Source organism: Choloepus didactylus, chromosome 4, assembly GCF_015220235.1.
Source record: "Choloepus didactylus isolate mChoDid1 chromosome 4, mChoDid1.pri, whole genome shotgun sequence".
Lineage (NCBI taxonomy): Eukaryota > Metazoa > Chordata > Mammalia > Pilosa > Megalonychidae > Choloepus > Choloepus didactylus.
The window spans coordinates 71,206,532-71,219,501 of record NC_051310.1 but is presented as its reverse complement, the minus strand read 5'-3'; the positions used below and the strand labels follow the sequence as shown (position 1 = coordinate 71,219,501).

The 12,970-nt window shown below is 37.6% G+C and overlaps 1 long non-coding RNA gene and 1 other non-coding gene across 2 annotated transcripts in view; both read left to right on the top strand.

Annotated features, from left to right (window-relative positions):
- The window catches only part of LOC119531511, a 60,241-nt gene extending 54,802 nt beyond the window's left edge, over positions 1-5,439 (top strand). The window contains exons 43-46 of the long non-coding RNA XR_005216321.1: positions 130-237; positions 1,014-1,142; positions 1,501-1,562; positions 2,360-5,439. This is a non-coding gene — a long non-coding RNA (uncharacterized LOC119531511). The remainder of the gene's footprint in view (positions 1-129; positions 238-1,013; positions 1,143-1,500; positions 1,563-2,359) is intronic.
- Positions 1,194-1,272, top strand: LOC119533573. Its single transcript, XR_005216697.1, has one exon. It is a non-coding gene; the product is annotated as a small nucleolar RNA SNORD115 (small nucleolar RNA).
- Positions 5,440-12,970: the final 7,531 nt, after the last annotated feature.

Below are 12,970 nucleotides of genomic sequence, written 5' to 3'. Positions count from 1 at the left end.
GCTCTTTGATGGTGCAAAAAAATATTCCTCCATATCAGTATCTTTGTAAAGCCCAATGTGTTTCCCATTCATCACATATTTAGCTCAATTTCTGGTGTTTTGGTATCAATGTTATTTTCCAACTCACAGGACACTGGTCCATTGGAGAGGAAAAGCCAGGATCACCTATGCCTTCTGAGTGACATAGGGCATGGTTTACATGGAGGAATAGAGTGATAGCAGAATTTCCTCCCACAGGTACTGTCTTCTTTATGTCCATTCCCCTTACAGGGAGAGCACAGAAAGACTTAAGCCAGTTGGTCATCAAATTTCACAGAGATCCACTAATTGAAGTGTCCAGGCAAAATGAGTCCCATTAGGGCTTTCCCGTCTCAAAATCGATGGCACAAGTTTTGTTGTTTCAATGAGAAGAATTTACTTTTCATGAAATCAGAGGGACGCCACATTAAGACACTTTAGGATCCAGGGTTAACTTCTCTCCTTGGCATCATTTTTGGTCCGACATAATGGAGAACATTACTGAACCAAACCTCATGCTTCCAGTCAACTGCTTTGGGTAGCTGGTGTTGCATTATGCACACTCACACCTCAAAATAAGGGCATGTGCTGTGTTCTCTGATGTTCCTTGTATTAACTTGAGCCATGTTCCAGGAACGTTGCACCAAAATTGCATGCAACCTTACTGGATTCACAAATCCAGATTAGGAAGGATTTGCAAAGTGTCTATTATGAGTACACTGTTGCATTCTCACTGCCCAAACTACCCTTGTCTGACCCTTCTAAATATAGGTGAAGGATATCAAGAGATGGCCTGATGTTTTATGAAATCTCAGGGAACATGTTCTAAATATAGTACCTGTTATATTCTCTCTGTTGGATTCACTGACCAATGGGCTGAAGCCTGTTAATGTGTTCAATTAGGAGAGTGATCATGGTGGTGCATGGCATGGGAGCAGCACACCCTTTAGGGCACTGTTCAAAGTTTAACCAGTGTCTGATCCATGTTCTCCTAGGTGAGGAATCTGTGGTAATGCAACTGAAGACACCCATCTCCAGAGGCGATTGTATCACCCCATGGTAATGCAAGGAAGTAGTAGAACTCCAGTACCATGGAAGCCCAGGCTTGCAGGAAGGAGTCCCTGGTAAGCATTTGGAGATCAATGGGAATGTGTGAGTGGAGAGAGGCCTGGCCTGGGTCGATGATGAGAACTGATCTTGTTGAAGACAGATGATGACATAAAAATCATGCTCAATAGGATTACGCTGAGGCCCTGTCCTAGGAGATGACCCGGATGTAGGAATGAAGTGTCCTACATTTTGCTTCCTGGGCACGCATTGTGTTTGTGATAGCAGAATAAGGGAAAGACTGTAGCAAACTTGAGTTTCCCTTGCATACCGGGACATTCCTATGGAAGTCAGGCATTTTGGTAGATTAAACCTGCCCTCTTTCTTCTATATACCCTAGGGATGTGGTACATGTTTTTGCTCGATTCATTGCAGATTTGTGACTCTTGTTTTTCACAAGGAAGGCCCAGGAAGGAAGCGCAGTCCATGAATGGGAGGTGAGTGTATTATTTTGACTGAACTCTTGGCAGTTGAATGGGAGCTAGTGAACCCTACCCCTCAGAGGGTTCAGTAGGCCCACCTGCTGAAAATCCTATATCTCAGATCCTTGACCAGAGTCATTTCAATAACATGAAGTAATGATTGGAAGTTTGTTCTGATTGTGAGTGTGAATAATTGAGGGCTTCCTTTTGGGGAACCTCGATTTCATGGGGACTGGATAAGATTTTTTCAAGGGGCTTTGGGCACACATTTTTATGTCTACGGGGTTACACCTAAATGGCAATTTATGGCTGATGACCAATTTCTTCTCAATTCATTAAGCATTTGAATCAACTTGCTGGTTTTTGCATGGCAATGATTATTTCCATCCAGTGGGTCACTGTAATATAAGAGATAGAATGTTCATTTTTGAAGATATTTCCATGTTAAACTTGGTATTATATTGATTTTTGAGGAAATGGATAGCAAAGTTGCTCCCTCCAACAATGATGCGACTTCATTCTCTTCTTCTTTGGGAAAGAGTAGAGTACTACTTATGACTTTCAATATTCATATATCGAGAACTTCTGATTCAAGTGTTTACCAGAATTGTGTCCCAGTATGTCTTCATCTCTCATATATTCTTGGTCATGTTTTGACATCTTCATGAGAAGCATACCCTTCTCTGAAATTATTTGAAAACTACATTGAGACTTGTCCAGTTACAAGATTTCCTACTCTCCTGACTATGTTTTGGTGTTTGAAGAGATGAACAGTTTTACTAAATGCCCACTTTTTTTTTTCTTCCATGCAGCCTCTGGAGTTCCTATAGCCCTGAGAATGCTCACATCTACAAATGGGGGCCGATCAAGTGCTGTTGTGAAATTCCTTTAAATACATTCCCTTGTTTGCTTGACGATGGCACATTTTATGCACAGACTATTTTTCTAATTATCAGTCCAGAGTTCACAGTTTGGCAAAACCCCTAATAAGAGATTTCTGATGCTTTCCCAATGCCAATATTCCACTTGCCTCACCTTTGTGCATATGTGCTGGGAAGACCTTGGGATGGCCTGGTGTTATACGGGAACTCTATGAACATACTCTAAAGCCAGAAACTTTTCATGTTCTCCACTTTGTGTGTTCTGATAAATTATGTTCAACCCAATTAATGAATTTTTTACCAAGGTGACCATTGTGACCATTACATTTTGTAAGGCAGTAACAGCTCTTCCTTGAGAGCATTTTCCAGCTTCAACCTAGATACCCATGTTGTCCTGGATGGTGACTCTGAGGAAATACAATTGCAGATACATGACTTCTGGCAAATATATTACCTTTTTGCAGTGCAATTAATTATTAAACTCCTATGAGACATAACCCAAGGTTTTCTGAAGCAGCCTCTGCAAAACTTTTCACACATTGAGGTTATCTTTGTGTCAATAATCACAGCATTTCTCATCAAAAGAGATCATGGTTGAAAAATCAAGTGCATTAGGATTATGCTAATATTACCCAATGTTGCTAATCAGTATTGTGATACCAGGATTTTGAGAAAAGGAAGAGTTTTTTTTGTTTGTTTGTTTTTAAGAAAGGCAAACAAGGGGACAGTTGTAAAAGCTCAACTCTGTCTCCCTGGGACTACAGACCTTAAGGCTTTTATGGGATGCAAACAAAGCTTTGTGGAGATGGTTTCATTATTTAACTTGACATATATTAATTGGTTATGTTTTGGTTATAACTAATAGGGAGTGTGCAAGTACATTCCTGAGAAGTCTTTGAAATCTGACCAATGGCCTCTGTGGTATGTGTTAACTGGCTGTGAATGAGTGTTGTAAATGAGGACCAAACTTCTGTTTACAGCAAAAGGCTGTAACTGTTTACAGTTTTAAGTTACTCAACGTAAGATAACAATTATAATAATAGGTAAAATAAATAAGCTAAAATAACCACTACAATTACAAATAGAACTGCTGTAGTCACAGACAGTGCTTAAACTTAGGCCCAGACCTTGATGGTGACACAGGTGCAGCAATTTGGGAACCTTTATTTTCTTTCTAGTGCAGGGATTGGTATTGAGATGTGAGAAACATCATGGCAAATTTGATTGTCTATAGCCTATTCTATATTTCTACAGAAGCCATCCATTTCACTACTGGAAGCCTTTTATGTTCTGTTTTACCTAGTGGTATGTTGTATATCTGTACTGAATAGTAGTTTTTCACCTCTGTCTTTCAAGGAAAGAGCTGTGGAACAATGTCCTGTACATAGGGGGAGTTTGTTTATTTATTTATTTATTTATTTATTTATTTATTTATTTATTTATTTATCTCAACTAAAAACTGCAGTTTTTAATAATGGAAACAACTGGCCATTCCAGAAACAATTTTAGGGGAAAAAAATCTTCCCTATAAAAAATAAAATTAAACTCATCAAAATTATAAATATTATAACTTTTTACTTCTGCAATTTAAAATGCTCCCCTGCAATACTACCCCTTCACTTAATATCTTTCCTGTACCAGCACATATTGAAGAGAAAACAGTATTACAGCAAAGCTTACATAGATTAACATAAGAATTTGTAAAATTAGTTTTAAAAATTTTTCTTTGGCCTTAGTGACCTTTTTCTTCTTTTAAACATTAAAAATGCTGCTGCAGTAACCAGAGTTTAGGAGAGAACATCAGTCTTCCAAGAACCGTGGATTGACAGAATTTCAATACAGTAACTTTTCCAAATCACAACCTGTAGTGCACATGACAGTAATGAGGTTCTGGATAATACAGATGAGGATGCCTATTTCAGACAAGCTACTTCAAGTAAAAAAAAAAAAAAAAGAAATTCACAGATACCCATCAGCTACCGCTTTAGGTTCTAACAGTGTCTTAGTCTGAGAAACAAATGCTTCACAAAATATAAACTTACAGATGAACAGGGTGGGTAATTGAAAGACCAGATGGTTGATAACAGGATCCTCAAACCCAAGCCATAGTCTGAATAGTAAAACCATTCTAAAAATCATGAAAGCATTCCCTGAATGATAAAGTGTTAGGTGACAATGTCACTAAAACCTCATCGATGCACTAAAAAGAAATTACATGCAAAATGAAACAAGATGTGCCGTACATATTTCATAGCTAGTTCTACTTTTTTTTTTTTTTAACTTTCCTTAAAATCTTAGGAAGGTATGATTTGTCTCAGTAACTTGTTTGACACAGCAAAAGCAGCACTTGAATCTGCCTCCTACAAGATGGGTATTCTTCGAAAAGTCAGAAGAGAAATGTAATAAAAGGCACAGTTGAGTGATTTATTTTTGACTGACCTGTTACTGCTGGAAATGTTAGCTAGAGAACTCTACCTCTCATGCCCCTATTCAAGTTGTTTGAATAACAGGAATGTCAGGCTCAGTGTTTGTTCTGAATGGGTGTTTGAATTATTGAGGGCTTCCTCTTGAGGAAACCTTGACCCATTTATGAACATGATATGACTGGGTTTGGATGTGGTATTTGCACCTATTTGTATGCCCAAGGGAATACTTCTTCTCAATTTCTTGGTGAAGCTCAATTTATTCTTAATTCATCACACATTTCATTCAATTTCAGGTTTCTAGGGACAATGATTATTTCCAAAAATGGGATGCTGTTTTATATTTTGGAAAATGCCAGGATTACCAATGTAATTTTGCATGAAATATGGCATTATATATATGGAGGAGTATCTATGTAGTACAAATCTGTGTACAATCCATGTAACTTTTTTCTCCTCTACCTCTCAGAAGGAAGATGTGTGTATTATGTGCTCTCTATGATGGGAAGTGAGAAAATTATTTTTTTTTTATTTTTTATTTTTCTGCAAATTTCCTGTGCTGACTTTATTAAAGGAGATGTCCCCCTTTGCCCCTCCCCTTTGTTTTTCTTAAATTCAATTTTATTGACATACAGTCACATACCCTACAGCCATCTATGGTGTACAATCAGTTGTTCACAGTACCATTATATAGCTGTGCATTCATCACTACAATCGATTTTTGAACATTTTCATTACCACACACAATAAAGAATAAAAATAAAAGTTAAAGTAAAAAAGAAAACCCCAAACATCCCATACTCCCCATCCCTCCCTATTATTCATTTACTTTTTGTTCTCATTTTTCTATTCATCTGTCCATACATGGTATAAAGGGAGTGGGAGCCACAAAGTTTTCACAATCACAGTCACACAGTGTAAGGTATATAGTTACACAATTGTCTTCAAAAATCAAGGCTACTGGTGGTATTTCCTTCTAGCTATTCCAATACACTAAAAACTAAAAAGGGATATCTGTATGATGCATAAGAATAACCTCCAGAATGACGTCTAGACTCTATTTGAGATCTCTCAGTCACTGAAACATTATTTTGTTTCATTTCTCTTCCCCATTTTGGTACAAGAAGACTTTCTCAATCCCATGATGCTGGGGCCAAGCTCATCCCCACGAGTCATTCCATGTTGCAGGGAGATTTACACCCCTGGGAATCATGTCCCACATAGGGGGGAGGGCAGTGAGTTTACTTACAGAGTTGGCTTAGAGAAAGAGGCCACATCTGAGCAACCAAAGAGGTTCTCTGGGGGTGACTCTTAGGCACAAATATAAGTAAGCTTAGCCTCTTCTTTGCAGTAACAACTTCATAAGAGCAATCCCCAAGATTGATGGTTTGGCCTTCTAAATTGGTAGCCCCCAATGCTTGTGAGAATATCATTACTTCCCCAAGTGGGGAAATTTAGTATTTCCACATTTTCCCCCAGTCCTTCAAAGGGGATTTGCTCAAATTGTTCTGGGATGTATCAGGGCTTCACATTAGCATGAACAAACCAACCAGATTTCACTCCCTATTCAACATTCCATGTAATTATGTTTAAATAGGCTGACCATGCAAGTTAAATTACACAGTGTGTTACAAAAAACATAGATTTTGCACCTAATAAACATTTCTTCCTTAGGTCTCACACAGAAGTTGAAGTTTTAAAAACATTGTCAATGTCATCCTTTGCAGTTTAGTCTGATTTACCTTAGCCCTAACCAAGTCCATTTTGTTCATATCTCCAATTGAAGTCCGATCTCTTTTTTCTAACTCCTTTTCATTTGCTGTATGGGATAATGCTGACATTTGTAGCTGCTGGACTCAGGCTCTGAGTGTCAGGTGTCACACAGATACCCAAAGTTCCAGGGACTGACCAGGTTATACACAAAGAGCTCAGCATCTCAGAATTTAGAAATAACCATTACAACTGAAGAATAGATGTAACTGCTGTGAGAGCTTAGAATCTAGGAACCTTTACAATAAGCCTTCCCCTAATAACTTATGCTCTCAGACCGACTTCTCAGAAGTTTCACATTATCATTAGTCCATGTTAGTGAGGCATTTATAATGTTTTTCTTTTCATTTCTGGTTTATTTCACTCAACTTACTGTCCTCAATGTCCATTCACCTCACAATTTTACTCCTTCTTGTAGCAGCTAAATATTCCATTGAATGTATACACCACAGTTTGCCACTCTTTTCATCAGTTGATGTACCCTTAGGCCACCTCCATCCACTGCAATTCGTGAATACTGCCTCCATGAACCCCAATGTGCCAATGTCCATTCATGTCCCTCTTTTCAGTTCTTCAAGTTTATACCCAATAACTAAGTTGCAGGACTATATGGCAAGCCTATGCTTAGATCCCTGTGAAACCACCACAATGCCCTCCAGATGGGCTGCATCATACTACTTCCTCACCAAAAGTGATTAGGTACATCCCTTTCTCCACATTTTCTTCAGCACTTTTATTCCTCTTTTTATTTTTTATATGGTTTTATTCACATATCATACATTCCCTCTGAAGTAAACAATCAGTGGGCCCCTGTATAATCACATAGTTATGCATTCACCACCACTATGTATATAAGGACATTTTTATTGCTTCCACAAAGAAAGAGGAAGAGGCAAAAAACATGAAAAGAAAAAAGAAATAGTAAAAAAATGACAACTAAAAAGCAACAAAAGAAAAAATAAAATTAAAACAAAATACAGTCAAAAAGTCAGATAACAACCCCAACACTAAGACTCCCATACCCCTCCCTTGTATCCCCCTCTTATAGACATCCTCCTATTAGCTTTGGTATATTGCCTTTGTTACAATTAATGGAAGCATATTACAATGTTATTATTAACTATAGACTCTAGTTTGCATTGATTGTATTTTTCCCCAATACCATCCCATTTTTAACACCTTGCAAAGTTGATATTCATTTGTTCTCCCTCATGTAAAAACATATTTGTACATTTAATCACAATCATTGACCACTCTAGGTTTCACTAAGTTATACAGTCCCAGTCTTTATCTTTCCTCTTTTGTTCTGGTGTTTCCTTCCTCTTTCAACATACTCACAGTCATCTTTGTTCAGTGTACTTATTGTGTCACCATCACCGAGTACTATGCTCCAACCTCTCTCTCCTGTCTTTTCCTACCTGCCTGTAGTGCTCCCTTTAGTATTTCCTGTAAAGCAGGTATTTTCTTCACAAACTCTCTCATTGTCTGGTTGTCTGAGAATATTTTAAACTCTCCCTCATTTTTGAATGTCAGTTTTGCCTGAAATGGAATTTTGCTTGGCAGTTTTGCTCTTTCAGTATCTTAAATATATCACACCACTTCCTTCTCACCTCCATGGTTTCTATTTAGAAATCTGCAAATAGCCTTATGAAGCTTCCCTTATATGTGATGGGTCACTTATCTCTCGCTGCTTTCAAAATTCTCTCTTTGTCTTTGACATTTGATAATCTGATTATTAAGTGTCTTGGTGTAGGTCTATTCAGACCTATTCTGTTTGGGGTATGCTGAGCTTCTTGGATCCATAATTTTATGTCTTTTATAAGAGATGGGAATTTTTCAGTGATTATTTACTCTATTATTGTTTCTCTCCCTTTTCCCTTCTCTTCTCCTTCTGGGGCACCCATGACATGTACGTTCATGTGCTTCATGTTATCATTCAATTCCCTGGGATGCTGCTTATATTTTTCGATTCTTTTCCCTACCTGTTCTTTTGTGTGTAGGATTTCAGATGCCCTGCCCTCTGCTCATGAATCCTTTCTTCTGCCTCTTCAAATCTGCTGTTGTATGTCTTTTTTATCTCTTCTATTTTCATAGATGTGTTTTTCTTATCTTCTATTGTGCCTTTCATTCCCATAAGTTCTGCCAATTTTTTTTCCAACTTTCAAGTTCTTCCTTATGTTTGCCCAATGTCTTCTTTATATCCTTCATGTCTTTATCCATATCTCCCCTCAACTGGTTGATTTGATTTTTGAATTGATTTAGCAGATTTGTTTGATTAAAAATTAGTTGTTTTAATTCCTGTGTCTGAGTTGAAGTGTAAGTGTGTTCCTTTGACTGGGCCATATCTTCATTTTTCCTGGTGTGATTTGTAATTTTTTGTTGTCTAGGCATCCGGTTTTCTTGATTACCCAAATCAGATTTTCCCAGACCAGAGGGGCCCAGGTCTCAGGAGGAGGGTAATTAGTATCAGGCTTCCTGGGGGTGAGACTGAACAAGTTGCCAGAGTTTCCTGTCAGGCATCTAGACTCTGTGCTTTTCCTATCCTGCCCATCAGGTGGTGCTTGTCAGCCCTCAGCTCCCCACTGGTGTAAAGAAGTGTGGTCCCTTTAATTTTCAGCAGACCCTGCCCTGGCCAGGGGCCGAGGGTGTCAGAAGCCAAGCTTAAGTTGTTTCTGTTTTGTTTTTGTTATTAATTCCACCCAGACCCTGGTATCTGAATTCTCTGAGGGAGAGCAGCCACTTGAGTTGGGCCCCACCTCTTTTTTCTTATGGAAGATACCCCTTTTAGGGAGTTATCTTGTACACTTGAATTCCTCCTTTGTGTCTCTGACTCTGTTAACTCCACCCTTGCCTGAGTCAGAGCTGACAATTGAAAATGCCTGAGGCTTTCTCCAATGGGCTACTTAGGATGAGAGAAAAAAAGAAAAAGAAAAAGAGAGAAAGCCCCTTTTCAGAGCCAGTCTCCAGCCCCCCCAAGTTTCACAGGTCGACCAGTGTTCATATCTAGTTCTCTGTGCCTTCCTTGGGACACAGCCATTTTCCAGTATTCTGAGCTCAGCCATCTCCAAAAGCCTCCATTTTTATTTATTTATGTATTTTTTTCTGTCAGTCCTGCCTGCTCACTGCTGGGAGGAAACTCAGGTTCCTTTCCTGCTTGCTCTGGGTTTATCTGTGCTTATAGCTTATACTCAGTAGTACAAATTTTGTTAATTAAAACTGCAATTGGAGCTTGGCTGTTACTTTCACTCACTCCAAGTAACCTGCTTCTTTTTTCCACAGGGAACTGTTTCAGCTCAGCCTGCTGTGCCAGTGTGGGAGGGGTGCTAGCTCTGCAGTTTGGGAAACTTTACTTAGAGTTCTGTGCTGTGATCTCAGCCATTCCATCCATTCCAGGCTGGTGTACAATGTTGTCCATTCACAGATGTCCCCCAATAGTTGTTCCAGACTATTTACTAGTTGTTCCTGGCTATTTATTAGTTGCTCTAGATAACTAACTTGAGTGATTTATTTTTGGTTGACTTTTTGTTAGTTGAAATGTTTAGTGGTGAACCCTAGCCCTTAGCCACATATCTTGAGTTTTTGAATAATATGAATATAATTATTGGAGATTTTTCTGAATGTGAGTGTGAATATTTAGTGAGTTACTCTTGAGGAAACCTTGATGTATTTTTGAATTTTTGATGTGATTTGGATTTGAGTAGGTATTTGCACCTGTTTGTATGCCTATGGGATTACTCCTTATTTTCAATTCATTAGTGGCACCCAATTTATTACAATTCGTTACATGTCTTTATTGATTTGTGGTTTTAAAGAGGCAAGGATAATTTCTAACATTGGTGACACTGGCTTATGACATAGAAAATGCTAGGATTATGAATGTATTTCTGCATGACACATGCCAATATATACTTGGATTATTAAAGTGATAACAGAATTTCAGCCCTCAAATATTATGATCCTTCTGTCATTTCCTTTTATGGAATGAGCATAGTTTTACTTATGACAGTTATCCGTAGAGAGCAACTAATTGAAGTATTCACCCAAAATGATTCCCATTATGGCTTTATCTTCCCAAATTGATTTAACAGGTTTTTCTGCATTTTCATGAAAACAATTTCCTTTTTTAAAAGGCATGTGAAAATTACATTAAGACATTTCAGGATTCATTGTTAACTCGCTCCTGAGCTTTTCTTTCGTCTGAAGTAATGAAGAATCTTCCTGACCCCAGCCTTGTTTTTCCTTCCATATGGCTTTGTGTAGCTGTTGGTGCATGGTGAATACTCAAACCTCAAGTATGGGTAAGTGATGTGCTTCAATGAAATTTCTTTAAATCCTTGGGCTTGTTTCAGGAAAATTGTACCAAATTTTATGCAACATTATTGGATTTACAGGTCCAAATTTTAAGGGATTTACAAAATATCTGAGAGTTTGTTTGAATTCACAACACTAATATTAAACTTGTCATGCTCTTGTAAATATAGGCTAGGGATTACCTGATTTATTATGAAAACTCAGCTAAAATACTCTAAATAAATAATCTGTTATGTTCTCCACTTTGTGTTCACTGATGTATGTCTCAACTCTATTAATGTGTCTGATTAGAAGTGTGACCAAGGAGGTCCATCCCATAATGAAGGCAGGATCTCACACTCTTTGGAACACTGTTCAGACTTTCTCCTGTGTCTTATTCATGTTCTTCTAGAGGAGGACTCAGTGGAAGTTCAGTTGAAGATTACAGTCCCTGGGGCAATTTTATCACCACTCTGTACCAAAATGAACTGGTGGAACTCCAATGCTATATAACCTGAGTCTTTCTGAGTGTGGACTCTGGTAAGAATTTGCAAGTCAAAGTGAGTGTGTGCCTGGAGCTATCCTGGGTTTCGTTGAATGATAAGAACTTACCTGGTTGAAGACATGATGTCATGACAGTCATGCTTAATAGGGTTATGTGGAGGACTGTTCCTGCTTGTCAATGCAGGGAAATTAATTAGTGATTCTTTTATATTCTAGGGCCATGTATATGGTTATAGACAAAACATTGCAGCAAAATAGAATTTCCATTGCCAATTAATATATTTCATGGAAGCCACAGATTTCCTTCCTTGAGGACTGCCTTCAGGGTTCTATTTGTCTTGGTAGTCTGAACTACATCTGTGTTTAATTCACAACAGGTTTTTCACCTATGTCCTTCATGAGGAAGAGCTGTGGAGGGATGAACATCCATGATTGAGGTGAGCAATTTATTGTTGACTGACTTAATGCAAGTTGGAAAGTCAGCTAGTGTACTCTATCCCTTAGGTCCCTAGCTTGATTTGTTTAAATAACATGAGTGTCATTATGTGAGTTTTTCATGAAAGTATGCATGAATAATCCATGAGTTCCTTCCCTTACTTTCTGAATTTGATATGATTAGTATCTGAGAAGGCTTTGGCTCCCATTTATATGTTCATGTGAATTCTCATTAATATCAATATATTGAAGATAACCAATTTTAGATAAAATTATTAAATGCTTGAATTGATCCACTCTCTTTTTGGGAACATAATGAAGTTCCAACCTAAGGACCCTGGAATATAAGAGAGAAAATGTGAGGAAAAGGAAAGATCTTCTACATAAAGCATGGAATTAACTACATGGATGAGAAAGGTTACAGCAGAATTAGGCCCATGAATACAATGATCATTAGTCTCTTCACCTTATGGAAAAAGCATGATATCGGTTTTGGCAGTTAGTTAACCAGTATCATGGAGTCCGTTTGATTTATGTGTTCAGAGAAAATGAATCCCAAAAAGGCTTTCCTTGTGGTTTCTCCTTTTATTTATATACTTTTTAATACAAGTTTTTATCTGGTGTATTGTGAAAAATATGTATGTACAGCAATGGTCTATTTTTTTTCAGTCAAATAATTAATTTTTGGATCTTTTAATAGCCAAGTCATAAACAATTACAGAAACCACAAAATTTATCTTATTTCTGTGTCAAAATTAAAAATAACACTGACTAGACCATTTTTTGCAACAGATGAGCCATAAGGCTTACACATTTTTGGTGGGGGCTGGAATCTATGGATATTTTTTACTGAGAATAAAGGATATATGTATGTGTTATGTCATTTTGAAAGTAGGAAAAGGTATGGGGAAATAGTGAGCCTCAAGTGTACTCCATCTCCCAGCTGCCTAATTCCCCTCTATAATAGTAACCTTTTACTTTAAATATTTTTATATTTTTTATTCTGTTACCGTATGTACAATCTAACTTTCCCCTTTTAATCACATTTAAATATGTATTTCAGTGCTGTTAATTATGTTAATAATGTTGTGATACTATCACCATCATTACCAGAACTTCC